Source organism: Varroa jacobsoni, unplaced genomic scaffold (assembly GCF_002532875.2).
Source record: "Varroa jacobsoni isolate VJ856 unplaced genomic scaffold, vjacob_1.0 scaffold_1321, whole genome shotgun sequence".
In the NCBI taxonomy this organism is placed as follows: Eukaryota; Metazoa; Arthropoda; class Arachnida; order Mesostigmata; family Varroidae; genus Varroa; species Varroa jacobsoni.
In genome coordinates this window covers 151666-161901 of record NW_019214223.1, presented here as the reverse complement: position 1 = coordinate 161901, position 10236 = coordinate 151666, and the positions used below count along the sequence as shown (strand labels likewise).

The following is a 10236-nucleotide window of genomic DNA, read 5'->3' as shown; positions in this document are numbered from 1 at the left end:
GGGACGCGTTAAATGCCTCTTTGCACTTTCCGCGGAGCAAGTTCTACAGTTAACTACTCTGTAGTATATAATTCGCCCGAAAATTTTTGCTTGTTCCGACCCCGAAGCAATCAACTGCTTGCGACTGTCATCACAACCTTCAGGGTTTTCGATTAAAATCCAGGTTTTGAGTTCCAAGCAATCGAATTTATCTGGGCATTCGACCTTTTCCCATGCTTCCCGCTACAAAAGCTTTCGACCCTATCGGCTATTTAAAATAGAGGTTATGTCTTGCTTTTCGAGTACGTTTAAGGCAAACAGGTTCACTCAGTAAGGAGCCATTTCCTGGCAGACCACTTAATGTTCTCACATCGGAAGATGCGAGCCACTTACAAGACGACTTGTCAGAGTAGATTTCTCTCGTTTACTTTCGTATTTACATCTTTCGCACGCACCTCTCACTTGTAAAACCGCCCGTAATCAGATTACATGATAAATAATTAATCTTTAATTATAGTAAAGATAATTATGTAACATTTCTCACTGTTACTGTGTAACTAAGAATATTTTTAAAATAACATTTTTTAGCGTTTTTCAGAGCTATGTTTTTATACGCTACAAAAATAAAATATTGATTAAATTTTTTACATAATGGAATTGAAATAGGGAGAAGATTAAATGTGTATATATATATATATATACATTTATTTTTTTATAGAAATTTTTGTAATTTTATTAAAAAAATCAGAAAATTCAGTATAAATGTCATACGTAGATTAATACTTTCTAAGAACCATATTTTGCTTAAAAATCGTTTCAGTTTCCATGAGACCCGCATAACTGATTAATATTGAACGTAATCCAAATAATGTCCAAACTATGGACAATTTTCACATATCATGAGCAGGCTTACACAACAGTTAGGCAACGCTATTTTTAGTCTGCCCATGACATAATCTATTGTGAGTATAACATGTGTAGACGTAATTTTTCGTAAAATTTTACGTGAATAAATATTATATAAAATATCACATTATCTTCATTCTAGTCTTCTTCATCTTGTTGGGGGAAATAAATCATTTTACCCCATAGGTCTTCATCAATACATTCAGGAGCGCACTGATCATGTATGATATCGCACAAAAGGTTCGCTACAATCACTTAGTGTTAGAAATTCACTATATATACATATAGAAGAATCATTCCCTGCCCGTACATTACCGAGTTTCGTCTAAGGCAATGTGCTGGTACACATTGGCTGGCTGCGTCCCCAAAGAGACAAAGTGCATGTAACATTGGTATATTTTTGCAAAAATTTTTCTACTAGCCTATTGACTGTTGACGTTTCTATGCAATCCGCACGATATACCTTTCGTCTTTCTTCTGAGCGTCCAGATAGAGCGCGTTTATTGCTTCAGTTAGCATCGTTGGACGTTGGCTGTTTTCCTCTAGTTACGGAGGCAAACCACCGTAACAAAAGGGTAGCACCTGCACAGCGACAGGAGCCTGCGGCTCAAGCTGGCATCGCGGACAACAGCGCGAGAAGCAAGCACGTTTTTTTTCTAATATTTTGCTTTGTTCTGTTTTTGGCCCTTGGTAACAGCTGTTTGGATCATAAGGAAAAGCATGATGTTTGCGTTACAAAGCAGTTTTGTAGGCAGCGCCACCTAAACGCCTACCGACCATGTCTGCGGCTGTGTATTGCAATGTATATATAGATATGCATCGGTTATTATATATACACATATAGCACTTTCTGTTTTGTTTGCCGGTGAGATCTCTATGGTGAACTTCTATTCGTCGTTCTTACAATTGAACACCGCATATGTAGTTCGTAAATTCCACATAAATAGACTCGAGTGGGATTACACAACATAATAGAAAAGTAGGGAATATATAGGTAAATAAAAATATTTAAAAAAATGTAATTTTTTTAATGGAGCAGTGAATGGTATCACGCACTTTGTCATATCAAATTCCGATACAGCTGTCGCACACAAAGTTTATTATAAGTGACGTTGAAGATTAGAACACGAAAGCGCTCAACTGATGACTCCAGAAGCTGGGGGGCTTTTAAAGGTGATGTAATATAGAATAGTATGCAGAAAACTCGCATACATAGGTAATATGTATAAGACTCGCCGTTATGTTTTTGCATTTACGTAAGCAGATCTTTTCAGAACCTACAATTCGCAGCTATTGTATTATTGGTAATAGAATTCTATGGCAAAGCTGAGTTTGTCCGTGCAGTCTGTGCATGACGTTAATAGTGCCATATTATTATACGATGGCACGGTACCTTTATCGTCAATAGCAGGCGCACCATCTTCACGATCACCAACGTCAACATGACGCTTACGCCATTCATTTCAGTGCTGCTATCGGAGGTTATTTTGTTTCTGCTGTTGCTACCTTCGAAATAAAGGCCCAACTTGTTACATAGAGCCACCTACAACAGATAGGCTTATGTAATTAGATCAGTACACATTAGATGGTCCATGTGAAGGCTATGGTCAATAATGATATCAGGTTATGACTGTGTTCGGCGCAGGCAAATTATGGACGCATGGAATAAACGTCACTACGATCACTACTCAGCAGGAACGCCGCCTAAGCCGCTGACGCGACTACTGATGAAACTCAGTTGCTGGTCTCTCGAGCCCCACCTACGACCGCCCCGTCGCTGAGCGATGACAGAAAAGTGTTGCCGGCGGCGTGGGATCACAAACACGTGCCGACTCCACAGACATCAACCATTGCATACGAGCGTGGCTTTCTCGTTTGTTCGATCGCCGCGCGCTGTTTGCCGATGGTTCGAGTTACCCTTTCACCAGCCATTGGGCGTCTTCCTTCAGCCTTTTGCATACGTGTCCCGGTTGGAGCACACCGTATGCTTTCTATTATACACTCAAGCTATACCCGTCAACACGGCAGTCACACCCCCCACTCCCCACGGTGGTAATCCTCTATAAACCTATGGGAGCCGTGCCGGCTGTACGTTTTCTCGTCACTGTCTCGTCTCCCAGCAAGTAGCGCTGTCCGCCGAAGCATATAACGTCTACCAGCCAAGCGCAGGACCGCAAGGGACACCTATGCAGAAAAAAAAAAGCGAACAAAGAAACATCTATATATGGCTTTAGTGTGGATGGCACACCTTGTAGACGAACGTACCGGGACAATACGAGGTAATACTACAAGGAGATTCTCCCGTACATTCGAGAGAAGAGTGATGAGTCAGTGATGAACGATTCTTATGGAAGCTTTCACGCTTCCTGCTCTTTCGGTTCGCTGCGGTCAATAACAAGTTAGGAAAAAGTTGATAAAAAGCAATTGCTGGCAATAATATTTGGCAGATTCATTGACGCTCTAGTAGATTCTAGAGTTTTTCTTCTATTTCTGTATTGCATGATTTTACAAAGTTTCACAGAAATAAAATACAGTATTAAGCCATAGTAAGGACACATAGGGATTCTTGCCGTGGGGTTCTTGCGTCTTGGCCAACTTTCGCTGACTTCTTGACGCGTAGCCCTTTGAGGAAATCGGCGTAGCGGTCTTTCGTTTGCAATAATTTTTTCAATAGCAAAATTGATTTGGCCTAATCAGCAGACCGTTCATCGCGGCTTTAGATCGCTTTAAAGAAACATTGTGGTAAGATCGTGAAAAAAATATATAGGCGACATATATGCCTTAAAGGGGCTAAAGGTTCTACGCAAGTGTGTGAATACAAAGTTGTTGAAATGATCAAAAAAAAAAACATTTATAGTAGAGTGACCAATTGGAATATCATCTGAAAGCCTTCGAAAAGCCTGTTTACTATTTTTTTTTTAATTACCCGAGGTAACGTGCTATCAAAATACTCGATCGATTTACGCAGCTATGTTGAATTTAAGGGTACTGCTATGATATAGACATAACGCGGTACAGAGTCAGGAGAGCGAATTACAACGTCCAACATTGACGCATTACTCATAATGCAAAAATATAACATACGTTATATACGTAAAAAATATATATATATATGCAAAATATAAAAAAGAATATAAAGTTGTATGATACCTGCTTGACAAGCGATAAAACAAACATTTTATTGTGTTTGCCTACAAGAGCAATTCTCTGAAACACTCGCTCCCCTTGTATATATGTATACAACTATCTACGGTACGTGAACAGCGAGTGTACTGATAAAAGCAGAGTTTGATTGATTCACGTTACTTCCTCTATCAGGAAATCCCTTTATCGCTGAACACCAACCGTTAAGAGTAACTATTTATGAATAGCACGCGCGCACATCCTGCGGGAATAGACGCCAGTCATTTTCTCATAGCGAATATTCCATTTGTACGATACATCAAAGCTTGATTTGCGGTAATAAGTTATACGACAGACGATTCAATGTCACACGGGGTGTCCCTACGGAGTGACACGTATTCACGCCATCTATCTACTGTAAGGCTCTATAAAATAGAAAGTAATACTTGTAATTCCACTTTGCTTTTTTCATCGAGATCACCGTGTGTGTGTGTGTGTGTGTGTGTGTGTAGTTTACGGCACTTATGAAGCAACCTACCGGTTACGAAGGCAGATTTACGTAGCCGAAATCACAGATACTCGGCACTCTATATTTATATTATTAAAATATGGCGGTATTGGGACCATTAATTCGAAACTAAAGAGCCTTTGGTAAGTGGTTCATGAAAGCTGTTCAAGTACACTCAGGATAGGTCTGCTTGGACACCGTATCGTTGTGCACGGACTAGAGTGTTGTATTGCACGCACGTTCTTGCTTACTGTAAGAAGCGAAGTTGATATACAACGACTAGCTTCGATACGTTTGTACAGGCGTCCATAATGCATAACTCGAGTAACAGAAAACAAAAAAAATATAAGCCCGCCATCGGCCACGATCGTACAAAATCAAATCCTACCTATTCAGCCTGACTGAATGCATCAAGCAGTGTGTACGCGCTTTCCATCTAATGACTATAGCGCTTGACCCGCTTAAACGTTCAAGTAGCGGAATATTTGGATTGTCTCGATTAGTGCTTCCAATGACGCCGGCACGTGGGTCGATGAGGCAACGAGTCCCGGACACTCGTTAAAAAGATGGCCAATTATGTAGATCGTTACTGACAAAAGTCTTCGCAGTAGCAGCGGGAGCATCAGTAGCAGCGCTAGTCGTGGCGGTTGAAACCCCTATTGAATCTGTATGCAGTGCAGATACGATAAACACAACTGGATTTTTGCCCCGCGCAGACGGACGTGCCGCTCGCACAACCTGCCTAGTCGAGCACGCGTCCTCTGAACCCATTCCAGCAGGTAGCACCGCACAGGTCATCGGTTTAAGGTTTTAGAAACGCAGTTTCGCCCACGCCCTCAAATTAATGACTAAAATAAACTGAAGACTCGACAAAAGTAAAACATATATAGAAAGCTTGCCTTAAGGCTTAAAGTTTACGATTGGGCAGCGCACGTTGCGTATAAGTTTCATAGCTGTTTCTGTGATAAACTTTTCAAGTTCAGCGAATGGAATTCAAACATTAACAGCTACAACATTCGGCTTCAACTACGTCAAAGATAGAACATAGGTTAGAACGGGTTAGAGATATTAGCTAGTTACATAGGAAATGTCGACAGCAAAATACATGACGGCCGTACGACTGCTGGAAGTAATAGGAGTATGTTTCCGTCCTTGACGTCTAATTGCTTTGTCGAATAATACATCGATTAACGATCGTTGTATCCCGCAGCGGGTATATTCGTTAGTTGCAAATAAACAGCAAAAGTACACTACGAAGAGTACGGCAAAGCTTGTTCGGGGAAACACACCATATCTTAAACAACAAGCAACACTATCTATGTACCGCTTTGTCGAAAAGAGATTAATGGGCCAAGAGAAGTGCGAAGTAGGCCGAAGTGCTGAAAATAGCCGAGTATAACATTCAGTGAGCATTCTCAAAGCATGTCCAAAGATTAGATCGAAAATAAAAAACTATAATGTGCCAATTCAAATTTGGCGCCCTTATTGTCAACTAGTTGTTATATGTACTGAGACGCTGCTCTAAATCTTTACAGGAGTAAGAGCGTCAACCTAATCCCTCGGAACAAAACTTGCTGTGTAGCCTATCCAAACCGTCAATATTTCACTGCGAAAGGGTCGTTAGTCTAGTTTTGTCTACGTTCAAATAGCAATATGGACTCAGATTGAAAATAGTCCCGCACCCAGGTTGGGATTCTTACGCTGCAGGGTAAGTCGTTGCGTATAGACAGTACAAATGTCGCTTCATACTATTTGCACCTTACGTCTCATATCCATAATGTTAAAACGTATTACCAATGAGTCTAAAAAAAAAAGGAACGTTTGCAGTAGTCAATGTATTAGTAAGATTTCCATTATTTTCATTCCTGACAGAGGAGCATCGGAGAGAATGGAGCTTACCTTCTAGTTTCGCCTTGCTCGAAGCTTTGCCATGTAGGGCCGAAGCTACATTTTCAACAGTTCAACCTCCCCTTTGAATTTTGGGCGTCCCATTGGGAATAGATGACCATCTATATTCATTTCCAACGAGGCAAGCTTATTGAACCAGAATAGACTTTTGAGAGAACCCATACCTAGCATAGTCTATCACACGTTTTGTTGTCTCCTTATGTGATATTAGTGCAATATCTCGTGCTGAAAATGCCTCAGGTTTTAATAAAATTGAAATTTTCTTCACCACACAAATCTTACTGGAAAAAAGCTATTTAAGCTTAGTTCATGATAGCTATGCACACCCATGTGATTACTTGACCAGGTGTCAATTGTGAAATAGCAGCATACGACCCTGTTTCCATTAACGTTGATGTTTTAGCCCTATTTTAGAACAATTACATAAGTTAAAGATATTTCCGCCGTTTGCCTTGCCACGTTATGGTTTAAAGTTTGCTCAAACTGTTTACATACAGACTGTGCGAACTAGAAAAACTTGAGATCAAAATCTGAGAAAAGCAATTGTCATACTTTGTTTATTTCTCTTAGTACGTTCTTCGCGTCCCTTTGTGCATCATCTGAAATTTTACTTAAGTTCTCATACAAATACATTATGTATATATTAAAAGTTTAGTTTGTGACCTAATACAATGAAAAACTTAAAATCGTTCGCCTGCTTGTAGCTCGTTCAGCTGAATAATGACTAGCTCCTTAACAAAACAGCTTAGTAATCTTGTCAAATAAACGTAACCCTAAAGCAATGCGCCCGTGTACCCGAAAGTGTAAAAATAAACAGTATTATTTGTCAACTGTATTAAACTGCTACAAACGCACAATCAATGTACGAAGCATCTAGGCTATCTTATTCTTTGTCAATTTTCAGGCCTAACCGACTAATATATCGCTCTATGATCGCATATGCTACAGAATCAAACTAGACGCTTTTATTAAATAATATTTCGTCTCATTAACTGCTATACTTAGTCATTTATTCGGCAATTTTTCTTATCGTACGCAGGTAATATATTTCAGTCATATAAAATGGATAATCAATTCTTGAGGACGTTTCGTCCTCACCATTGGAGTAACGCACGCAGCGCAATGAAATTCCGCCAGGTAGGGAAAAATTGTTTACCGAACACTGTAGAGTAGAGAGAGAGAGAGAGAGAGAGAGAGGGGGGGAACAGATATTTTCGATAATACTAAGAAAAATTACGTGTTTTCAAAATGTTTTGAGTAACCGCTTTCTGTCTGTGAACTATATGAAGCTCTTGTAGATCTATCTACTTTGACAACGTTTACTAAATGTCAAAAAATAGGACCAGTGTCGTCATCCGCGCTGACCAGAATGCAGAAGGCATTCAGGGCCTGGGCGAGCATCGTTTGAGCAAAAGTTCATCCGTACACCTATTAACTGTCGTAGCTCTACAATGAACGCCCCGACAAGAGAATTACCCGTACAATTTTCGATTTGTTATTTTTCAACGCTTTAAAAACGCCAGTCAACTCTTCCAAACGTTTGCTATTTATAGATAATTGAGATTTCGTAGATGAATATTGGATTCTGCTAGTAAGTCTTTGAGGTGACAGTCGCAATCATAACGAAGAAAGTCAACAAAAAAGAAAGGATGAGTGTTATCGAGACAAGGAAAAAGAGATGTCGGAGAGCACATTGAAAAATTATACGTTTTCCTTTTTGCCTGTCTTTCACCTGTGTCGAACGAAATAAGGCCGGGAACTGGGCCCGACCATGGTCTCGAGAGACTTCTCACCCTTTTCACTATATAGCCGCTACACCTATAATATGTACCCGATCGGCTCCGTGAAGTTCAACCATCGCCCCCGTCCCCGCCGCCGCCGTCGTCGTCGTCGTTGTTGTTGCTGCTGTTGTTGTTACTGTCAGTTTAAGACGCCTTGTCGAGTAGAACCCGTCTTTCAACCTCTACTCCTCCACATATTATCAACTTTCATGATGCGAAAGGTCTCAAGTCTCAATCCTCGGCATACGTTAAGCCTTCGAGCCATTCCTGCTGCTCATCCAAAATAGCGAACGGATACAGGTACGTCAGCCCTCGATCTAACGTCTTACTGCATGATCGATGACAGCGTATGAGAACGGCGTATGTACACTGCTACTTCGACTACTGTTTATGAATGGCGCCCGGAACCTTGCTCATAGGCGTTCCTCGTATACGATGATCGGCCAGCAGGCGATCGGGACCTAGTACGACTTGTCTGTGTCTATATTTCTGCGTGTGTGTGTTTGTGGTCAGACCGATAGCTGGCGGATCGGAACAAGCATGAGCTCTCCTCACTTTTATTCATGAACCTCGACGGCCAGAGGAGCGCTTCTTTTCTAACCAGGGTTATATAACATTGCTTGTCTCCTTTGTTGGCTCTTAATATAAGACTCTGCAGTAAATGCCAGAAGCAAGTAAAGGAAATATAGGGTATTCGTGTACTATTATTTTGAACGGCAACAGAATGAGCTTTCGCGAAACTGCGCTACTTGCAGCGTTCGTATCATTCCTCAAAGACACGAAGAGGTATTCTACTGGCCAATGGGAGAAGGTTTCAGTAAACAGCCTTCGTTAAATATCCAAAAAAATGCTGGTGTTTCTCATCTTCGAAATTCTAAAATTGCTACGCCAAGCTGAAGCCACAAGATGCAGAAGTCCTTCTACCCCTGTTTTTCGTATAGTTTCGTAATAGTTATTTGTTACGATGAGTAATTCAAGTTCATTTAAGTTCATTTAAGTTCAAGCATGAGAGGGACATTTTTTTCGCATTGAATCAAGTCATTTTCACGTTATGCGAAAACGAAGCTTCCGCGATCGTCGGTCTTCCTTCTCCCAAGGTGTCATCCTTACGTTACAAAGCTTGGACTGAGCAAACAAAATGATGAACGCCTTATTATTTGAAGTAACACTTACTTGCATTTGCATAAACATAGGTAATTAAAAGATCATGACCCTTCTTAACCTTTTATTCTGGCGTATGTACATGTACAATGTTAAACAAAGCACGATATTTGTTGTATAGATGAAATTAGGACAAAAATATTTTTATCATGCGACCAATAGTAGCACTCTATATATTTGGAAACTAATGCCAAAGCTCGGCATACCTGCACGCATATATATGTTTAGTTTATCTGGTAATTTCATCAGATGAAATTAAACGTTTTCGTTGATCGCTCGAATATATATTATACGGTTCCACGTTAGAGCTACGTTTTAAAATATATACTTATATTACTAATCCTAATGTCCGCTCTGCAGAAGATCAAAGACAAAGAAATAAAGCAGATTCGCGTCACGTCACGAAGAGCATGACCGCTTCTCTTTCGCTCAAGTCGTCATAATCGCAACCTTTCCGACAACACCTGCCACCCTAATGTTGGCACTTGTATATTACGGGTTATATATATATATATAGTGTTTAAAGAATGTACGGTTTTTTTTTACTAGGGTAAGCTTACTAGGGTCGTATTCGTAAATTATCTACCCGCCAAAAATTTTGTCGACGCCAGCGTTCGCCGTCGATGTGACCTGTCCTTTTGTGATATTAGTGCATGTATAAACATACGTGCTCGTGCTGTCGGCAAGAAGTGAATTGAACACTAGACTCTTACAATTTAATGAAAGCAATTAATGTACATAATATGGTCCAAACCCGACCCTTTTATCTTCATTCATCAAGATATAGATAAGTTTTTTTATATCTGAAAACATATTTAGTTACCGAAATCGATCCATGAACAGCCAGTTGCACCAGTCTTAAATTGCGAT

General features: G+C 40.2%; 1 long non-coding RNA gene across 1 annotated transcript; it reads left to right on the top strand.

The window, feature by feature from the left end:
• The first annotated feature begins 6088 nt into the window (after positions 1–6088).
• Positions 6089–9817, top strand: LOC147752316 (uncharacterized). Its single transcript, XR_015314379.1, has 3 exons — positions 6089–6224; positions 7464–7561; positions 8176–9817. It is a non-coding gene; the product is annotated as an uncharacterized LOC147752316 (long non-coding RNA).
• Positions 9818–10236: the final 419 nt, after the last annotated feature.